This window comes from Olea europaea, chromosome 20, assembly GCF_002742605.1.
Source record: "Olea europaea var. sylvestris chromosome 20, O_europaea_v1, whole genome shotgun sequence".
In the NCBI taxonomy this organism is placed as follows: domain Eukaryota; kingdom Viridiplantae; phylum Streptophyta; class Magnoliopsida; order Lamiales; family Oleaceae; genus Olea; species Olea europaea.
Window position 1 is genome coordinate 12,240,453 of NC_036256.1, and position 20,444 is coordinate 12,260,896.

The 20,444-nt window shown below is 34.3% G+C and overlaps 1 pseudogene; it reads right to left on the reverse strand.

Annotated features, from left to right (window-relative positions):
* Positions 1-11,728: 11,728 nt before the first annotated feature.
* Positions 11,729-16,806, reverse strand: LOC111369071 (annotated as a pseudogene).
* Between the last annotated feature and the right edge of the window lie 3,638 nt (positions 16,807-20,444).

The window sequence follows — 20,444 nt, forward strand, 5'->3', positions numbered from 1 at the left end:
TTTCATGCGACGCTTAGGAGATGGTGCCAATTTTGCTTGTCGGAGTTCGTCGAGGTCTACGTAATAACCTCTTTGTCACTCATTCTCTGTTGCCTGTAGTTGAGGAAAGGCAGCCATCTGAACATAAACCAATAAAGACATTAAAACTGAAAGAATTCACAAAATCACCAAAATTCAAAGATTTCAACTATACGATGCTACTCACTTGGGCTAGAAACAGTTTTGGTTCCTTTGCATCCGTCGTTTTTGGATAATTAAGGGAATGTGCAAACTCCCAATGGCATATACGAGGCAAATGAGCAGTGTTAGGCCTCCGTCTAGCGAGTGACGCAATATCGGGCGCAACCTCAAAGGTAAAAACCTACAAACCAAATTAAATGTGTTAACCCTTAAATAAACTAAACTAAACTAAATGATTTAACATTTGTGTATTGGAAAACATTTGCTATTTTTACCAATAATGCATAGGAGAAGCTGCCTAAATTGATACGCGTGGTTGTCCTCTCAGGCAATGTATTCTTCCACCTATGCAAACAGTGCCTAAAGAGGCGTGCCCCCCAAGGAAATGCGTTGAACCCATCCATATTTCTATCCACAAAGTTTATTTCCCATGTTGGCACCACCGTCCGTATATCAGTCCCCCATAGAAAATTATGCTTCATTATGAGCACAGACAGCTTCATAATGTCCATGCCCTCATCAAACTCACCCTCTCTTAGACAACAGATGAGGTCTGGAACCCGAATCTGTTCATGGTCGGGAAAATGCCTATGAATCAACCCACCCTCGTGTGTCTTGTCATACCCAGTTGGTTTCTGAGCTTGTCCAAACTTCAGGCCCGTGATGAGGCAAAACTCTTCCCTTGAGAGACAGACATCAATACTTCCTAAGAGAAAATGCATCTCATCGCGATGGGCGTTTGGTCTCTCAATGTGCCTCTGCAATAATGAGTTCACAATCTTTGAACAAAAATGCATTTCCTAGTGCATCAATAGAAAGTGGCCCATACAAGAATGCAAGAATAATTCATGCAGCGCAAAACCATCCGGGTGTCCTGCGAAGGCATTCTCGATATCTCTAAGTGTGGCAATCCGAGAGTGTTGCCTCAGCATAATTGGTCTCCACTTGTCCTCAGGTAGAACCAAATAACGTTTAAGGTTGTTAGCCATCTGCAAAGCAATGCAAACAACTTTAAAAATCTAAATAAATAACAATAAAATAAAACTACAACTAGATCATCGACTCATAACATCAAACAACTTATTTTAACTAAAAATTCCCCACAACTTATAATGAGAAAAATTAAACAAACAAATCATTGAAGTATAAATAAATTTCACATGAGAAGAAATTTCCCCCAAAAAAATCTCAATTAGAAACTAGCCCAGATTATTGTATAACAGAAATTTCACAGTAATAACATGTTCCTAACTCATTTTCAAACCCAAACATACAATCATAACAGAAATTCAACATCAACTTTCACAAAAACAAAAACAAAAAAAAAAACAAATAAACAAAAAAAAAAATTCCTATATTTAAAGTCTATATCTTTAAATTAGAGTAAAAGACCAAGTTATGGAGTATATATAATGCTGAACCTCAAGATCACCAAATCTTAAAACCTCGAAATAGTCCAAATCTTAACTCTGCAATAGAATGGCAACTCTCTTTCAGTAACCCCAAAGTGTACCTCGATTTCAATAGCTTCACATTCATTATGATCAAGCTATAAATGAACAAATCACATTTCACCTGACATCAAAAACAAGTTCTTACAATCTCAATGTGAGGGGGATGATAGCAGCACAAGCAGAAGAAGATTTTTAGACCCCCGAAAAATGAAAAGGCAGAGCTGTAAATCAACTCGCACAACAAAATTCCATCCAAGTGATGATTAGTTGCCTAATTAGCATTCAGTTTGACTGAAATGCAAAATGCCTGATATTTAATAATATGACAAGAGTACAAAATGGGCACAATGGACACAACAAGCATGTAAAGTTTTCTTGAAACAATAGGTAGCAGTTTGAGTTAAGCAATATGACAAAGGACATGCTGTACAAGACTTAATTTGATAAAGGTAAACTATAAATTGTTTATCCACAGACAGAATGCTTGTATTACAAGTTAATTTAGACACTTCCCTAGAACAAATATTTCGCTGGTCTACCATTTGAAGCAGATATCAGAGTTGACCACAAAAGAACAATTGAATTTACGGGAAAAAATATTTCTGCTTCTTGTTTTTTGTGTACATAGAGCAAAGGCCAACTTATTATCCTCATGGATAAAAAATTAGAACAAATAGCAATTTAAATGCCAGTCCATTGGTTTTTCTATAGAAGAAAAAAAGATAATACAATTGGATCATAAGTATGAATAGGAGAAGTTCAAGCTCCAACTAATACGTCCATGGCCTAAGGAATATACAGACTAGCATGCATATATTTGAGAGGTAGATGACACAATAGTACAATTTTTCTTTATTGTTTTTAGTCCTCCCACCCCGACACATACCCTTAGAGTTGACTAACCTTATTCCAGATCCCCAAAATGCGACGCTTCAATACATGCGGACGAGCTTATGAAGTAAGTCCAATCGCTGCCCTTGCAAATGTACACGCGATTTTAATATGACACCGACAAAAGAATATCAGCTAGTTCAATTGAACGGGTCACTGGCGACTGAAGTGGCGGCCGTTGGGTGGTTGTTCTGGACGGTGTTGTTGGTTGTATATATGTAAGGATATATGACTTGGGGAATTTTTCGCTTGAACACGGCGACTAGGAATGGCGAGGTATTGATGATTAGATTGGCAGTGGGTGTTGAGGCAGATGATAACGATTTGTAGCTGAGTTGTCCGTGGGCTAGGTGCCGATGACTGGGGAACGGATTAGGGATTGTAGGAATTGATTTCTTAGTTCCGCAGGTGGGGGTAGAATGGGTGATGGCATGAGATGCGTGCGGTACTGGCGAGATATGGGATTTGGGCCGGATCGGGGTGGCGGGTTTGGGTTATTTTGGGTCGCGGGTCTTTGATTTTCTGATTTTGGGCTATGGCTGAGACTTATTTTTAGGTTAATTGATGGGGGTGATAAAAAAGCCTGCACGTACAGGTGTAGTTTCACAGGGGCACTGTTGGGGGTGGGTCCCACATATATTTAAAAAAAATTGTGAGGCTCGTTCCCACTTCTTTCTTGCCTAGCAGGGACCTGTAAAACAAATCTCTGTACTTGTAGCATTTTTGTGGGGGTGATAATGGGTTGTAGATCTTAGCTTCTTATAATCAACATTATTGCAGTAATAGAATCGTAATCTTATGTTTCGGCTGTTAGTTTGATGCCCTTTCTTCGAGTAGTACTCTATAAAATCATATCATGAATTACTGTTCGTTTATTTGCATGTTACAACTTGAAACGATTATCTAAGGTTCCATGGTCATATAGGATGTCACAAATTATATTCTCGATGGTTCGGGTATAGTAAGACACAATTCGTGGTATGATGAAAATTTTATTGTTCACATTCAGTACGTAAATTTGGACACTTTATGTTGATAAGATTGCATTGTCCTTATTAAGATTTGTCTAGATCTTGGAATAAGAATAATAATGTGTTTCAATGCACATTGAATGAGACTATGTAGATGACTCATTTGTTACCGCTTGATGAAATGAAACTCTATTTGATTATCAAACAAGTCACCTAAATTCTAAGCGAGTAATGTACATTTGATTGCTAGTTCAAGTTCTTTGAGGTACCAATGAGTGAAGTCTTAAATAGAAGATTGATCTCGGTGCTCTCGGAATTGGGCCGAAACAATTAGAGATTATATACTTGTAATAGTGGAATCCATTAATCATTGAGATGAGACAATCGTCACTCTAAAATATTTTCCTAGGCAAATTGAACCTGAGCTTAGTAGTCCGATAATGAGATCGTTGGACTTTATATTGTGATTTGATCACTATAAATTTACCTTATAAAAATGGAACTTATAGGATAATACATGTTGAAGGGCAAAACGATTATTCTGCCAATTTCAACATATTGACGGTCAAATGGGGGTTGACTTGTGGAACGATAATCAGAGGATATTGTTATTAGATCATAATTTGTTTCTATAACTATCACTCGACTCGAGAGTACAATCTCAATTTTTTGGTAGAATAAGTCAGGATTAATAGATGTATCTTAATTGGTCAAGAGTTAACCCAATTAGAAACATCTATTGGAGCTTGGGTCATGTGAGTCCGGTTGGTCCCTCTCTTGACTCCAATAAAGGAGTGTGACTTAATTGGTCTACTACAATAAAGTCCTAGAAAATTTGTGCAATTTCAAAACCCTAGTGAGTATTATAAATATGCCCCTTTTAGGGTTAGCCACATTTCATTTTCCAAAAAAAAGGATACACATACACCTAAAGTAGAACAAGGGAGAAGATCTAAATGAGGAAGCATTTGGTTAGGCCATTAAAAACACCTTCAAGGTTATAATCTTCTCTTTTATGCGTGGGGATTTAAATATCCTATGATCTCAAGGTTATCTAAGATCCTTATTCAAGTGAGTTTAATCTTCAAAGGAAAATTAATTTCATATTGTGATGATTAAATCTAATAACCAACAAATGGTGTCAGAGCTAAGGTTATTGAGAGCCTTGAGTAGGATTAAGTTATTTAATTCACAGTCTAAAATACATTTTTAGTATAGGTAGTGTTAGGTTATTTGATTTGACATGTTTATTTCTTTATATGTTTAAAGTTATTGTTCATATATATAATCACTTTTACCCTAGAATTTCATTTTGTTTCCCATTGTAGTTCATTGGATAATTGGCACAAAAAGTCCCTACCTTTCAAGTGTATTGTGGAAAATATCCCTACCTTTCATTTTTTGGCACAAAACGCCCCTACCTTCCACTTTCTTGGCGCTGAACGTTCTTTTCATCAATTTTTGACGATTTTACCTTCCATTTAAATAAAACAAAAAGAAAAGAAAGGAAAAAAAACAAAAAACTAATTGCAACCACATCCCAAATTTTCTAAAAATTGCAAATGGTAACTTGATAATTACCATATTAAATAAATTGAAAAAAAATCCAAAAATTAAGAAAAAAAATTAAAAAAAATGGGTTGTCCACCCCACTATTCATCTTCTTCTTCCCCCATCCCACCATACAAAATCTTCCTGCACAGCAAATCCTCCAAATCCGAAGCCACATTACATCTCTCTACACTTCCCCTCTTTGTACAAGCTCCTTCATTTTCATATCCAGTATCAAACCTCATTGTGCAGAGAGATGTAATGGAGCTTCGAAATTTGGAGGATTTGCTGTGCAGAGAGATTTTGTATGGTGGGGTGGGGTGGGGTGGGGGAGGTGTCGTGAAGAAGACAACTCATTTTTTAAATTTTTTTCCTTAATTTTTTAATTTTTTTCAATTTATTTAATATGATAATTATCAAGTTACCATTTACAATTTTTAGAAAATTTGGGAATATGGTTGCAATTAGTTTTTTGTTTTTTTTCCTTTCTTTTTTTGTTTTATTTGAATGGAGGGTAAAATCGTCAAAAATTGATGAAAATAACGTTCAGCGCCAAGAAAGTGGAAGGTAGGGACATTTTGTGCAAAAAAAAGAAAGATAGGGATGTTTTCCACAATACACTTGAAAGGTAGGGACGTTTTGTGCCAATTACCCTAGTTCATTTGTTGTTGTTCTTTTTTCAAGCAAAATTGTAAGCTATAAAGCACTAGATTTCTAGTGCATATATTTTTTCTTTTTCATTTTTTACACTTATTATGTATTTAGAAGAAGAGATGAGTTTTCTTCTTGTTTTTTGTTGGAGAAATGGAAGAAGAAAGAGGTCAACAAAGTGCAAAACAAAATAGAACACTTCAATGGCGGTTGCCGCCGCTCGACTATCGTCACGATCGGAGAAGTGGCAGCCGCTGTGGCCAGTAGTAGCTGCTGCCTCGCAAGAAGCTATGATGGCTGTCAATCGCGGCAGGCAGCACTGCGGCATAAGGCAGCAGTTGCTGTCGAAGTAGCAAACGACCGCCACGACTGCTGCATGGTGCACCCGACGGCCTCTTTTGGGGTTGTCGGTGACAGCGCCATCATCAGAGAGGTATGTGAAATGGAGAAGTGTGTTTCTTGGCTAGGGTTTTGGAAATTAGGTCAATTTTTAGTTTTTGGGCTTTCCTTTGAAACTTGGACCAGTTTTGTCGGATAAGGGCCTTTTAAGGATTAAGACTAAAAATTTAATTGATCCAATTTTGAACATTGCATGGGATTGACTATAAGGAGATTGAAGAATTGGGCCAGAATATGATCCAATATAATACTTTTATCCATATTGTAATTTAAATTCTTTGGATGGGCCATAAGTGATTATAATTCATCTAATTATTGTTTTTATTGATGATGAATGAATGTTTAATTATTATTACATATTATGTAGATTAAATGAAACACCACTCGGTGCACTAAAAATCATATGCACTTGTATTAAATATTTTTTCATCACTCTAAATTAATTAGAGGTGGTTGAAAATTATTTTATTTAATAATTTAGTGCTGTTATAATTATTTATATTTTGCGGATTAATTATTAATTGAAAAATCCAAAGGTTCAAAATAATAAGTGGAAGAGGGTTTATAGGCATGTACAAGCCTATGGCCTCTGCCGTCATTCAAATTGTTATTAAATTACGTACATTTAGTATCGAATTATATCGGTCTCCCTATAGGAAGACTACATTATTTTAGATTAATAGAAATTGGATCTAATAATAGAATTTTTTTAAAAAAATGAAAAAATGGGATGATCATTTTATAGATGACATCTTATATATTTTGGATATTTTAAAATTATTGACGGGGGTCATTACACTTATATATGAATTTTTTTGGGAGGACTTCGTATAGAAGATTTCAACAAAATTATTCATAGGCCAAATAATAATCGATCTTCATTTTTTTTGTGGCATGAGATGCCTAGCTCAATAAAATGAGTGAGAGTGTTCCAAACTTGCCAACAACTATATTAACCTCCTATAGAAGGCATGTTAAAAGTTGTAAGGGTTTAAGGTCGTTGATTAAAAATACATTTTTGGGTCTACATTTGCATAGTCATATACATGCATCATACAAAGATTAATCGTTAATTTTATAGAAAAAATGTCATTTAATCCATTTTCAGTGATACTTAACAAAATCAACTTGTGGGAGAAAACTACATTGATTGGAAAAGGAATCTTAACATTGTTCATACCAGTGAAAAACACAAATTTGTGCTGATTGAAAATTGTCCCGAAACCCCTAAAGATGATTCCACGGAATCTCAAAAGGCTGCTTATGAAAAGTGGTGTCATTTCGATGAGATGGTCCGTTGCTATATTTTGGCATCCATGTCAAATGTATTACAACAGAAACATTAGAATATGAAAACTGCTCTTGACATAATGGAAAACTTCAAGAGATGTTTGGACATCAAAGTCTAAACAAACAAAATCATTTAAATTGGTAAATAAACAAATCATTAATTTGCAAACACAGACACACGTTTTCAGTTTTCAATGCATATGAATGTAACCTACCTTTTACCAATTAATCCATTTTAGTTTGTCTTCAATGGTGAGTGATTGAAGGCCACCGTTTCTCCATCTCTCACTTCCAATTTGTCAATTATACATTTAAATATACACACACTCACATGTAAAATTTAAATGCTGCCCATATTTTTCGAACATGGGATTGGACCTTCCATTTCTTAACTTAAACTTTAGCTTTGAAAAAAAAAAGAAAAAAAAAAGAAAGAGTTTTCAAACTCCTCTAATGCTGTCAACATTTCTCTACTAGAATTTGAGACTTGAAAAAGCTTTCAAAAGTAAAGAAGGAAAAATAGAAAGGAGGATCAAAATTTTTAAAGCTTTGGGTGCCGTTGGGAAAGCAATATTTATCGTCCAATTTCATCCACTTCAAAGGCATCAAAAAAAAGTTAGGTATAGCTGCAAGTGTTAATTCGTTTCCAAATTATGAATTTTCGTAAATATTTGAATGAAATGGTACCTCCGGGTACGGTGCTTCGGCACTACAATAGTTGAATGATCATTCTCCAGCTTTACGTGTTATAATAATGCTACAAAAATTGGATTTTGCCAGAAATTCATCTATATGCGACGGTATGAATCTATAGTTCGAAAATTTTTATTTGAGAATGAAGTGCACCAATGATATCTATTGAGTTTCAAACTCATGGGGTAATTCCCTTTCTACAGGTTGAATGGTTTTCCTTGGGGTGTGGAAGATGCGACATACCATGGAGAAAGCCGGTGACTTGAAAATTTTAATTAAATTATGAATGTTTACGTTTATTTTTTTTTTATTTCTATGGACTTCATATTGGAACTATTCTAAGAATATTTCTTATGAATAAACTATGTTTGAAGGTAGATATGTGTCGTAGAAATAAATTTACGAGTCATCGTTTACAAAAAAATGTCATCGATTTAAAGTTTTGTTGTCACTTCAAAAATTACAGTTTCTGCCTCGTCTTTAAAAATTCACAACTCGTTTGTTACTTGGCATTTTTATACCAAACCAGGGGCGTTGGATAGCCTCATAAGTTAGTTACTGAATGAACTTGGAATCATATCAATTTGATGTCGGTAGAACTTTATATGTCACATAAAGTAAACTGCACTGGGTGCTGTCTCTGTTTTTCAGCTTTTGCCTTTGGTTTCAAAAATTCATAACTCACTCATTACTTGAGATTTTTCAATGAAACCAATTGGGTTTGATAGTCTCAAGGGGTAGCTATTGAGTATAGTTGAAATCATGTTGACATGATCTGTGTAGAATTTTATATGACACTTAACGTAAGCTGCGCGGGGTTACCTTTCAACCCTAGTCGCTGCGAGGTTTGAAAAAGTATTTTAGTACCCTATATGCTGCCGACGGGAGTCTATTTTTGGACATATCATATTATAAGGAGTTTTCTACTCTACGCTAAAATTTCACAAATTTTCGAGGTTGATAGCCATGCAAACGAATTTATTTTGGCAATTATTGTTTGAGACAAAAACCGAAAGAGCAATATTACTTTTAAAGTTTTACAAATACGGTGTGCTGTAAATACGTTATGATGCACATATGGTACGATGCATATACGGTATACTGCAAATATGGTATGATGCATATACGGTATGCTGTAAATATGGTACGATGCATATACGGTACGATGCATATACGGTATGCTGCAAATACGGTATACTGTAAATACGGTATGTTGTATATACAGTATGCATAAATCTAACATGTAAAGTGCATATACGGTATGAATGAATTTGGTTTTTTTCTTTTTTTAAATCGTTTTCTTTTAGTATTAAATTATTTTTTTAAAAAAATTGAATTAAATTAAAAAAAATTAATCTTTATACCTTCCACTAAAAATATGGTAAATTAATTTACGGCTAAAGCACAGTTAATCTTGTGAAGTTTCGATCCATGCGGGTCGTGGCGTTACAAAATACCGAATGGAATGGTTAGGAATGAATACCGAATTAACACATACTGTATATGCAATCTAGATATTGGATTTATGCATGCTGTATATGCAAATACGGTAAGCTGTTGCATATACGGTATGCTGTTGCAAATACAGTATGGTAAGGAGCATATATGGTAACCTGTAAATACAGTAATTTGTATATACTGTGGGAGTAAATATGTCATGTTGTATATACAGTATGCATAAATCCAACATCTAAATTGCATATATTATCTGGGACGTATCAGCTAAGCTGTCTCATCTGATCAAGTTAAACCAACTGAATTTCAGCAAGTTTTGGCCGTGGAGATGACCACGATTTGACAAGAAGTTTTGGCCCTGGAGATGACCAAGACTTGTAGGTATACCTAGAATCTAAAATCCAAGTGAGTTGGATTTGGCACAAGACAAACGAAATAGCAAGTCCAATGAATGAGAAAATGGTATATATTTTTGATGTGATCTCGTTTATCTTGATTATGAAATTGCCGCAAATCAAGCCTACTTATATATGAAATTTTGTTATGAGTTTTATGTGAAAGTAAAAGAATATAGCACTCCAGTTGGGTTGGTATGCAAATTGCAATATTGTTGGTGAGTCAAAGTTATTAAAACAACTCGATCAATCAAGAGCTAGCTCTCAGTTGGGATAATTTGTGCTAGTGATGGAAGTTGACGAAATTAGTATGATGGTGTGAACTATGTTAGCATGAGCTGTAGAAATCAAAATAGGAAATAACAATCAATGTAATTCCCCTAATCAAGGAGTCAAGCACGATACTTGGCACCGATTGTGTATAGCCAAAATTAGGATGCAAAATCACCCTATTTATTTGTATTCTACTCAATGTAATAAAACACACAAAAATGAAGAAAAAAGCTTACCTTTGAAACAAACTAGACCCATGACCATGACTCATGTCACAACATCTCTTTAAGAATTTGTGTATACACCTCTTAAACTTCATAAAATTCTCAGCTTCAATTCTGACTACAAACTTCTAGTCTATCAAATTATATTTTAACAACTGAATTTAATAGAAATTTGTTATCTTGTATATAGGCTAAATGCCCGAATCATAGGATTTTCGTGTACTAGTTAACCAACTTTGACTGATATATTCACTACATTTTAATGTTTAGAAGGTACATAATATTAATTCAATGTCTTGTTTTTGTTTCTAACTTTTTCCGGTGTATTTTTATCATCAAAATTTTATTAATTAGCAAATGTTGTCTCTATAACAATTTTCGTCAAGAATAATTTAAATATGTATATTCCTCTCATATTTTTGAATAAGAAAATACATAAAAATACAATTAAATGTTAGTCCAACTATTATTAAAGGAAATATATGTTAATTAATGGAGGGTTAATAGAATAGAATGTCATAAAAAAATGTTGCGAACGTAAATGTGACGATAAGTAAAGTGTAAAAAGCTTTTTAACGCCAATAGCTCACACCGTTCAAATAAGATTGATTCAAACAAGCATCATCCAATCACAAACTACACAAAAGTTGTCCCTCTTTCATGAAGACAAAACAATCATATATCCCTTTTCTGTTGATCCGATTGAATTGTTAATGGAATCGAATAACATAACGAAATGCGAACAACGTTGTTATCCGTGGCTCCGGTTTTCCATTTCGTGTGTTGTTCTCTCTTAAGCTTTGTCCTTTGATTCTTGGAGTTCACTAGTGTAGTTCTTCGATGTGAGTATGCCCAAAAAGCTTAGTTCTTTGCCCATGGCTTCAGTTTTCCATTTCGTTAGTCCTCTGTGTTTTAACATCATAGGGCTACTCTGCTAATAGCTCCGGCATCATAAGTAATTAATTGATGCATTGCATTTTATGTTTCATAGGAAAGAACAAGGGGATTTGCCTGGCTATGCGGCGTGGGAAGTCAAGACTTTGGTTATACAAGCTTTGGTTTCAAAAGAGGATGCTTCCCTTCAAGCCCAACAATTTTCCGAGGCCAATCAGAATTGTACTAGCTACTAGTTTAGTTTAGTTGCTAAAGATTTATTAGTTAATCTGAAATTGAAAATGATGCAATGTAACCATCGTTTGCTTATCATTACTAACCAAAGTTAAAAACTTTCAGTCTTAATTTTTAGTTTATTAATTGTTCTTAGTTTCTAATTTTGTGAATTTGATTTGATATGCACGGGGTTTGAGAGCTGAACTCGTATATTATTCCTAGAAAAGTTCGATTAAGACTCCCTCCACAATTTCACGAAGATCTCGATACACTTGTCCACTCCAATACGAGTGAGATCTTTTAGTCCTCGTGCATAGGAGCAGATCAAACAAAGAAGAGTCTGGTCCAGTCTGAATTCAGGCACGGTCGGCCCATCTACTACTATGTCCGAGAATGGCCAGTCTAATCATCACTCATTTGTACAAATTGTAAATACATGAAAGTGTAAATGCTTTCACGAGTCACACTTCATGTTTCAAGTTTCCTAGTATTGTCTCAGAATTATTATCAGGCCATTGATAAAACCTAAAAAATCTATTTCTAAGCTTAAGTGAATAAAGTCTTTCATTGGATCATCATGGTGTACCCTCTTCATTTGGTATGCCTCCATATCCTTGGGTGTAATCTACAAGACAAAGGGAATTGAGAATCACCGATAGAGCATGTAACTCAAGGCAGGTGGACAGAAGACCTACCTCATTTTTCCACTTGACGCTATACTTGCGTTTTCTTTCATCCTTCTCTTCTCTCCTCTTATCATCCTCCTAAGCATAGCGAACGGACAAAACTCATGAAAATCATTTTATATCTTCACAATATTCAGGAAACCTTTATCTATTTGAACCCCACTTTTAGTCAATGAGATTTGGATTCCCTACCCACAACTTACATAGAAGGAAAAGAGGTGTATAAGTCTGTTCCAACCCACCATAGTGGTGTTTCTTGTAGAGTAAATAAATAGTGCATTTTGCTTCATAGAAATCTAATCTACAGCTGATGAGGCGTTTAATGAAACCAAAAGATTTACACCAGAAAGGGTAGGAAGAGAGTTTGTAGAAAGAAATTAGATTAGGGAATTTTACCTTTTTAAGTGCTTCTGCAAGTTTTTTCTCATCCAAAACTAAATCACCAGGTATTCAGAACCCCAACTAGCAAGCTTTTTCTCCTCAACCAGTGTAGGTGTTTCTTAATTTTGAATATAATTTCAGAGCCAAGTCAATGATGTTGATATGTTACTTGCTGGTTAACATGAAAGTATGCAAATGCACAACACAGATATGTATAAACTGTTGTATTTAATTTGCTGTAAAATAGTTAACATAAGAGGATGCATATGAACAACATAGATATGATGCATGACTCAAAGCTAAAGGATCTAAACCCCTTAGTAAAATGATGTTACCAAATCACATGCTGGATCTTCCTACCTTCATTATACGATTTTTCTATTCTCCTATTATTCTTAAGAATTAGTGCAAAGCTTTCATTCATATGAAAAAAGATGGCCCTCATATTATCTTATGCCAAGTAACTTTTATTATTTAATCATCTTTTCTTTTTTATTTCTTCATTTTTGATGAATAATCAGCATGGAACTCTGTACTTCCCCAATAACCTCTAATCTTCCCATAGGTTACAAACTTGCAATGTTTTAACAATTTTAAAACTCTTATTCAATTACTCTATGCTAGTAATGATCAATATCCGTATCTAAAACGAAAAATACTAACCTCCAGTGATCTCTTTGTGAGCTATATTAGCCTTCATTAGATCTGCTTTGATACAGCCGCACCGGTGCAATAGCTGTTTCTTACTATCTGCTGGCAGCATCTGTAACCCCACTGATGATCCTTCCACCAGGAACCCCAAACAGTAGTGTGATTGTTGATGTAAATATCTTCTTCATACTTGCTCTTTGGGAGGGATGTCTCCGAAGTATATAAAACCCCACTGAATTAGACCATACACCCAAGGATTCTATCAAATACAGCCAGTAGAAGGCAAATTATATTTATTCTACTAAGTCGAACACCAGAAATTCATCCCACAAAGCAATAGCGATTGCATATCTATATACTCAAATGAAGCTAATCTAGATCCCCAAAAAGGTTGAAAAACTTTAAGATCAGCGCTAACGGACATGGCATCACGTGATTTTTCTAAAAATCATGACACAGACATGTCAATTTAAAATCTTTATTTTACGTTAGTATTTATATTTGTATTTTTTTTATTTTTTTAAATGAAATGCATGCCATATCAAACACTTCCCCACGGAATGTCCTAAAGTATCCGTCAGGCGCAAGAAATTTTAAAAATAGGAAAAAGCATGTGCCTTGTTAGGCTTATGTAATGTCCAAGGAGTGTCAATGTACGGCATGACACGATATGCATCGAACACACCCCCTAGTAGGAGTATCCATGCTTCATGGCATCAGTGACTAAACAACTTCGGCTTATTTTCCCTATAAAGAGCACATGAGAAAATAATTCAAGAAGACAAGACATCGCTTCAGAGACTTGTTAGCATGCAAATATAAAGAAATAATTAAACATGCAGTTTTTAGCTTAATAAACATTGGAGAAGCACATTAAATCCATACGTGGCCTTTTATGATTCTACCCGCACGATCATATTCAACTTCTCTTTCACTTTGACCCAGTAAAAGTTCCCTTGGAAGTGTTTCATCAGTAGCTGCATTACCGTACTTCTCCATTATCGTCTCTTTGGTTTGAGACTTCAATTTTTCTTTATTGATCTCGAAATTTTTATAAAGCAATTTTGCTTGTGATGGAGCTGCTTGCATGTGGACATCGTGACCTTTGTCAAATGCTTCCCAAACATGAATGTTAAGTTGTTTAAACTCCAATGCTTGACCACTCACTCTATTGCAATTATCTCCCTAAGATTTGACATACCAGATATCAAAATGACATGACACACACTTATTGCAACAGAAGAACAGTACAATCCACGTCATTCTATTAACTATACTTACAGCATAGAACTTCTCATTTGGATTCATATCTGGAAGAGGATCTTCATGCATAGAATGGGTTTTGGGGTCATAGTGGATGGAATTAACATCAAGGTTGAGAAGATATTTAGCAGTATCCTCTTCAATACGCAAGTTCCTGATTAAAAAAACCATGTAGAATAGTTATTTACCACCCCATCCAGAAGAATACAGCCTACTTCCAAGAACTCTCGTGACCAGTCCACCCCAAAATTCTTGCAGAGATTATTTATCATATGCAGAAAGTGAACAATAAAGAACAATATACACGTACCTAACAGTTCCTGTGCTACCACTACCTGTAGTGCGCACACGCTTCTCAACCTTTGCAAAGTCCATTTGCTTGCTCTCATCAACTTTGGCTTCATCAACTTTCAGATCATCTTCATTATCTTCATCATCATTAACTCCACTTCATTTGGTTATCCTTTTTCTCCTCCAACTTTTTGCTCCTTCAAATATTTCCTTCTTGCCTCATCTCTGGCTTCATACCTTTCAATCACATGTTCATAAGAAGCTGCGTCATAAGCATTCCAACGGTCTCGTTTACCCTCATATTTTTGCTCGAAGGTCTGTATCTGCTTATCTGGGGCAATACTTTCTCCTGTCCACTTAGCTCCCAATTGTCGGGGTCTTTCCATGCATGTTTTCTTATCATGGGTCATAGCTCCACAACTGTAGCAACACGAGTAGTTTAATCTCCAATTATCTCAAAGAGAAATCATATTTAAGTTAGAATATAAAAAAAAATTAAATTATATTTTTGTTTAAATTATTCAGACGCTTATATATCTCCATAACCGGTATAAGAATAATAAGCCCAGGTCTCTCTCTCCCCCATCCATCCTATTGAATTATATGCTACTAGGGATTTTTTTTCCTATGATAAAAATGATATGGGAATCAGATAGGAAAAGGAGAGTCTAGACACGCTTTCCACAATTCATTGCCAAAGAAAAGTGAGATTCTTAATCTAACAATAAGGCTAACAGAATATATTTTTATTGGAAGAAGTCATCGTTGTAATTTTGGATCCTATTATTTTTGTATTTTCTTAACGAAAGTTTAGGTGCAGTATTCATGTCATGCCCCGTGGATCAAAATCCAACCAGGTCCCATATTGGATATAAAAGAGTAGGAAGTGGTGCTCAAGGCAAGCAATAAATGGAATGCACGTGAAATGTGCTCACAAACAAAATAAGTGGATAAGGGGACTGAATGCTCACTCACTCAAAATATGTTCCAAAATCGACAAGTCAAGTCATTTTCTAACATGCCCATTAGAACCAAATTCAAAAGAAAATTAAACACACACATGTACACCTAGAATACACTTATTAAGATGTACAATCTATTAAAATCAAATGCATAAATGCGCTCATGTTCCCCAAAAGATATTCAAACTGGAAATGCCAAATAAACCCATCGATCCAGCCATCAAAAAGCTATAGCATAAAAGAATCCCAATAAGCAGTAACTAACTCCTTGCAGGATAGAATACTAGCAGATATTAAAGATCCACTTCGACAAGTACATGAGACACTGCCTTTGTTCAGATAATTGTTAATGGTAGCCGATTGAAATTCAAGCCATTCGCACTGTTGAAGAGCATGCATAAATTAATCAGTGTGTTCTTAGCCACCCAAACTCCCCAAGCCTTATTTCTAATCTCCTTTCTTGGGAAAAAGGGCATAACAAAAAATTAAACATTCGGTGACCATAATCTACACGATACAGGGAAAACAAAACAAGACTTGACACAAGCATACATATACATAAACATACACAAACACACATATCTAGAGACACAGACGGAGAGAGATTCCACATACTTTTCACAAGCACCCTTCCTGAACTTATCAGCCTGAAAAGTCTTTGCACCTCTGTCGTACCATGACTTAGTATAATTAGGATCTGATTTCCACTTTCTTTGATGTTTCAAAGTCTAAAAAAAAAAATACACAATCGGATAATCTTATCTCCTGCTTGGACAACCCGTGAATACACAAGTACATAATCAAACAGAGAAAGCAGCATATCAAAATGTAATATACCTGTCTATCTGCATTTAAATACCAAGGTGCTAAAGACATATACTGAGGAATGTGAGGATTAATTTCCTTTCCATCCTCATCAACCTCGGAGGGCGCAAGTCCGGCCTTACGTGCCTTCTCTAGTTCCAGCCGTTTCCTATGATCTTCTCTTGATTTAAATGCCACTGTAATTACCCCCACCCCACCCCACCCCAAAAATCAGTAAACTCAATAACCAAATAAACATTTCACAAAATACAAAGGTTTAACATTATGTAGAGCTACGTCACCAGAAATTAATTGAATATCAATCGAATTATATGAGAATCAACATTGTCAGATTGTTAAATCATAAAAACCTATAAAAGGAATAAAAAAAATGTCCATTTTTGTTCAATCAGTCGAAATTAAAACGAAATACCTATTTATGGAAAGAACAAAAACATTTCTAACAATTAAAGATTGGGAAATTTGGGATAAATTTCAACAATAGAGATACTCATCTTAAAATTGGTGTACAAATGCATAAACTGAAGCAGTAGCCACAGTTAGCGTTACAGAAATAGAAATCCCAACAATTTAGATCAAAAGATTGAATTAAGTTCGACCGGATTGATTGAAATTATTAGGAACCCTAAAGAGACAGGAACTGGATCTGGGATTTTTTGCTTAGGTTTTGAGCACCGTGAATTTGATTATTGCTTAGATTAATTTGTCTTATTTCATTAGTTGGAGGACCCATTTTCGAATAGTTGTAGCACCAAAATTGTCTCCTACTACCAGATAGAGGACTTGAATAGTCCCCATGCAATTGTTTGTGGACTAAATTATGCACAAAGAATTGCTGGAGGATCAATTTGAAAATGAGAATAGTCAGAGGAAAAATTGTCATAAACCAATAGTTATAGGACCGAAATTTCTCAAAGAAATAGTTGCCGGACCAAAATTGTCGTTCTGAAATACGTGGACAGTACTGCGACTTGAAAATAGATGGAGGATCAAATTGATGTTTAGGTTTTTAAGGTTTTAGGGTTGTAGGTTAGGTTTAGGGTTTATAACTTGGTTCTCCAACTAACGAAAACATATAAGTTGATCCTTCAAGAAAATTAAAAAATATTTTCTTTTAGGTAGACTTTTTTTATCGCATAAACATTTTCTTTTTTCCCCACTTTACTTATTTGTCTTATTTTTGTTGATGAACTATTTGCACTCTTTTAGTTTATTTATATTGATTAATGAAAAAGTAAAAAAACCAGGCATTCTTATAATGATCATACCTTGAAATATCTTTTCAAAACTATCGTGCATTTAACTCAAAGACTAGCAGCTTCTGGTGTGTTTTGGCTTAATCTTTTGATCGTTCATAAGATTTTCTTTATCTAATATGTTGTAGTGTTAGCTACTCAATAAGCTTATTTGGTTTTCATTATGAATCAATCTACGTTTGATTGGACTATTGTCTCTAACGAAAATGAGACTGCTGCATTTGTATTTTTCTATAAATCTGTGTGTATGTTGTGTCAACTTAGAGACTAATGTGGTTGGGGTTAAAAATGTGGCTTTTGTTTGTAGATTCAAACTGAGAGTTGCATATTTTCATACAGTTGGATAGATTCTTAAAGTTGTTTTTCTTGCTTTTCTCATAGGTACATGAAAATGTTTTTGCATAGCCAAATGAAATCATTTTGTAGAACATTGCCTTGCATGTTTGAACTACGGGTTCGTTTCGATGAATAAATAGTTTCAAATAACTAGAGTTCAATTCCTAGCAGGGAAATGTATGATTACACAAGTAACAATGTATTGTTTCTGTGTTCTATAGTTATTTATCCACTTGAAATGGTAGTTTTCTTAGAAAGGGAAAAAACCTGGGGTAAATTTCATTTTTGCATTGGAAATTTTGCTGCTATTAACCTAAAAAGGTGGGATGGGAAGTCCTAAAATGGTAAGATTACAAGAGAAGATTTTTCTTTTTTGTTAACCTGTCTTGGAGTTTGACAAGCCTAATATGTTAACAGGACATAAATACAATTTCTTGTAGCAGTTCAAACTACGAAGTAACACAAAGTTGGATTATTTTGCACTTGGCTTTATCTTTGTTGAAGTTATTGTTAGAGAAACTTCATTAAGAATTGACAGATATAGCTTTTCAATCTAACTTCCATTTGTTTTATTATGAATTAACTCTTTTTTCTAAACAATAAGTATCATATACATTTTTACACCCACCTCTAAATTTGTAGTTCTATTGCCACCTTGTGACTTTGTAAATGTATTCTGTAAACTTGAAAAGAATCTACATTTTGTTTATATGGACATTTTGTATTTAGTAATTTATTAGAATGTAAGAAATGGACATAAGTTTCACAATTTCATACTTTTGCTCATTAAGTCGAGAATGAAATTACGTTGACAAAGTTTGTGCAGATTCCAATTTGTCTCTAATTTGAACGATGAGGCACGTTCATGTGATATTACTTGCATAATATCAAACATGTTTGGATACGATTCATCAAATGTGTGCATCTTGTTGATTATAGTTTAAAAAAAAAAAAACCTATTTGCCTTGTCGTGAGTATAAGACTTCAAGATGTTGTTATCCTTTGGCAGCGTCTATTAAAAGTAAAAGGATGATTAATATTTTATGCTTCTTATAAAAGCACAGTTATGTAGGGAACGTATTAAGCGGTGATGGAAGTACACCACTTCCACAAGCTATCGTTGTAGACTGGGTTAACAAGGTAAATGTACTCTAGCGGAGGTCTCTATCTACACGTATAGGAATTCCTATGATTTGTGGTTTTAATGTTGTTCATGGATGTTATAACTCACTTACTCATAGTCAAAGTCAAGAAAATTATTTAGTCAAAGTCCAAAATTCAATTGGTCAAAGTCAATATCAAATAGGGATTTAAATGAAATAAATTTTTTATTGGGGTTTAATTTATTATGAAAAATAGTTAAAGGTTTAAAATGGATAAAACTTAATTTTGAAAATCTACTTATATATTATTGGAAGTGAAGGACTAGATGTTATATTAAATTGAAGAATAAGGACTTCCTATACAAAAATGGGTTGTGGAGTACATGTGGCAAGTAATTAACCCTTTGCCATTTTCATATCATATATACATGCAGAGAAATAAGGATGGAGACGGGCAGAAGCAAGAAAAACAGAGAAAGAGAGAAGGAAGAGGAGAAAAAAAAAAAGAAAGGAGAAGAGGAAGAAAAAAAAAGGAAAGTTCGCCTATATTGTTAGAAAATAAGTGGTCTACATTATTAGGTTTGAATTCCTTAATTTTGAAAGGTAAGTAAAAAGTTACTTATTGTCAAGTTATGTTTGATTTTATAGTTGTTAGATTGTTAGATTAAATTCAATTTTATTGAAGGGATTAAGTATAATAAACTATGAAATTGAGTAAGATGAAAGAAAAACTAGTTTTAATGATTAAAGAGACTTTAGAAATCGCTTAAACGTGAAATGATTAAGTTTCTTTTTGTGAAGTTCATGAATGTCTTAACAAGATCATACTTTGATGTTCAGTTTACAGGAGTATCAAAATGTTTTTATTAATAATTTACCTTTTTTTAAATGAATAATGGTAGTGATTCTCTTAGTTTAGGGAAAAGTTGAAATTTGAAGTACAACCAAATACTTTTGATTTATTATCGAGCAATCTGTTTATGAGTGAGATGTTGATATTTGATTTTTAATGCATGACTAACTATTGTTATGGTATTTACTTCCAAGTGGTCTTACATAGACAGTGGTGTACTTGTTGGTTAATTGCGATGGTACTGATAATTCTTAAACATTCAACTTGAAGGTTTTGAAGTGGGTTAAAGAAACTAGAAGC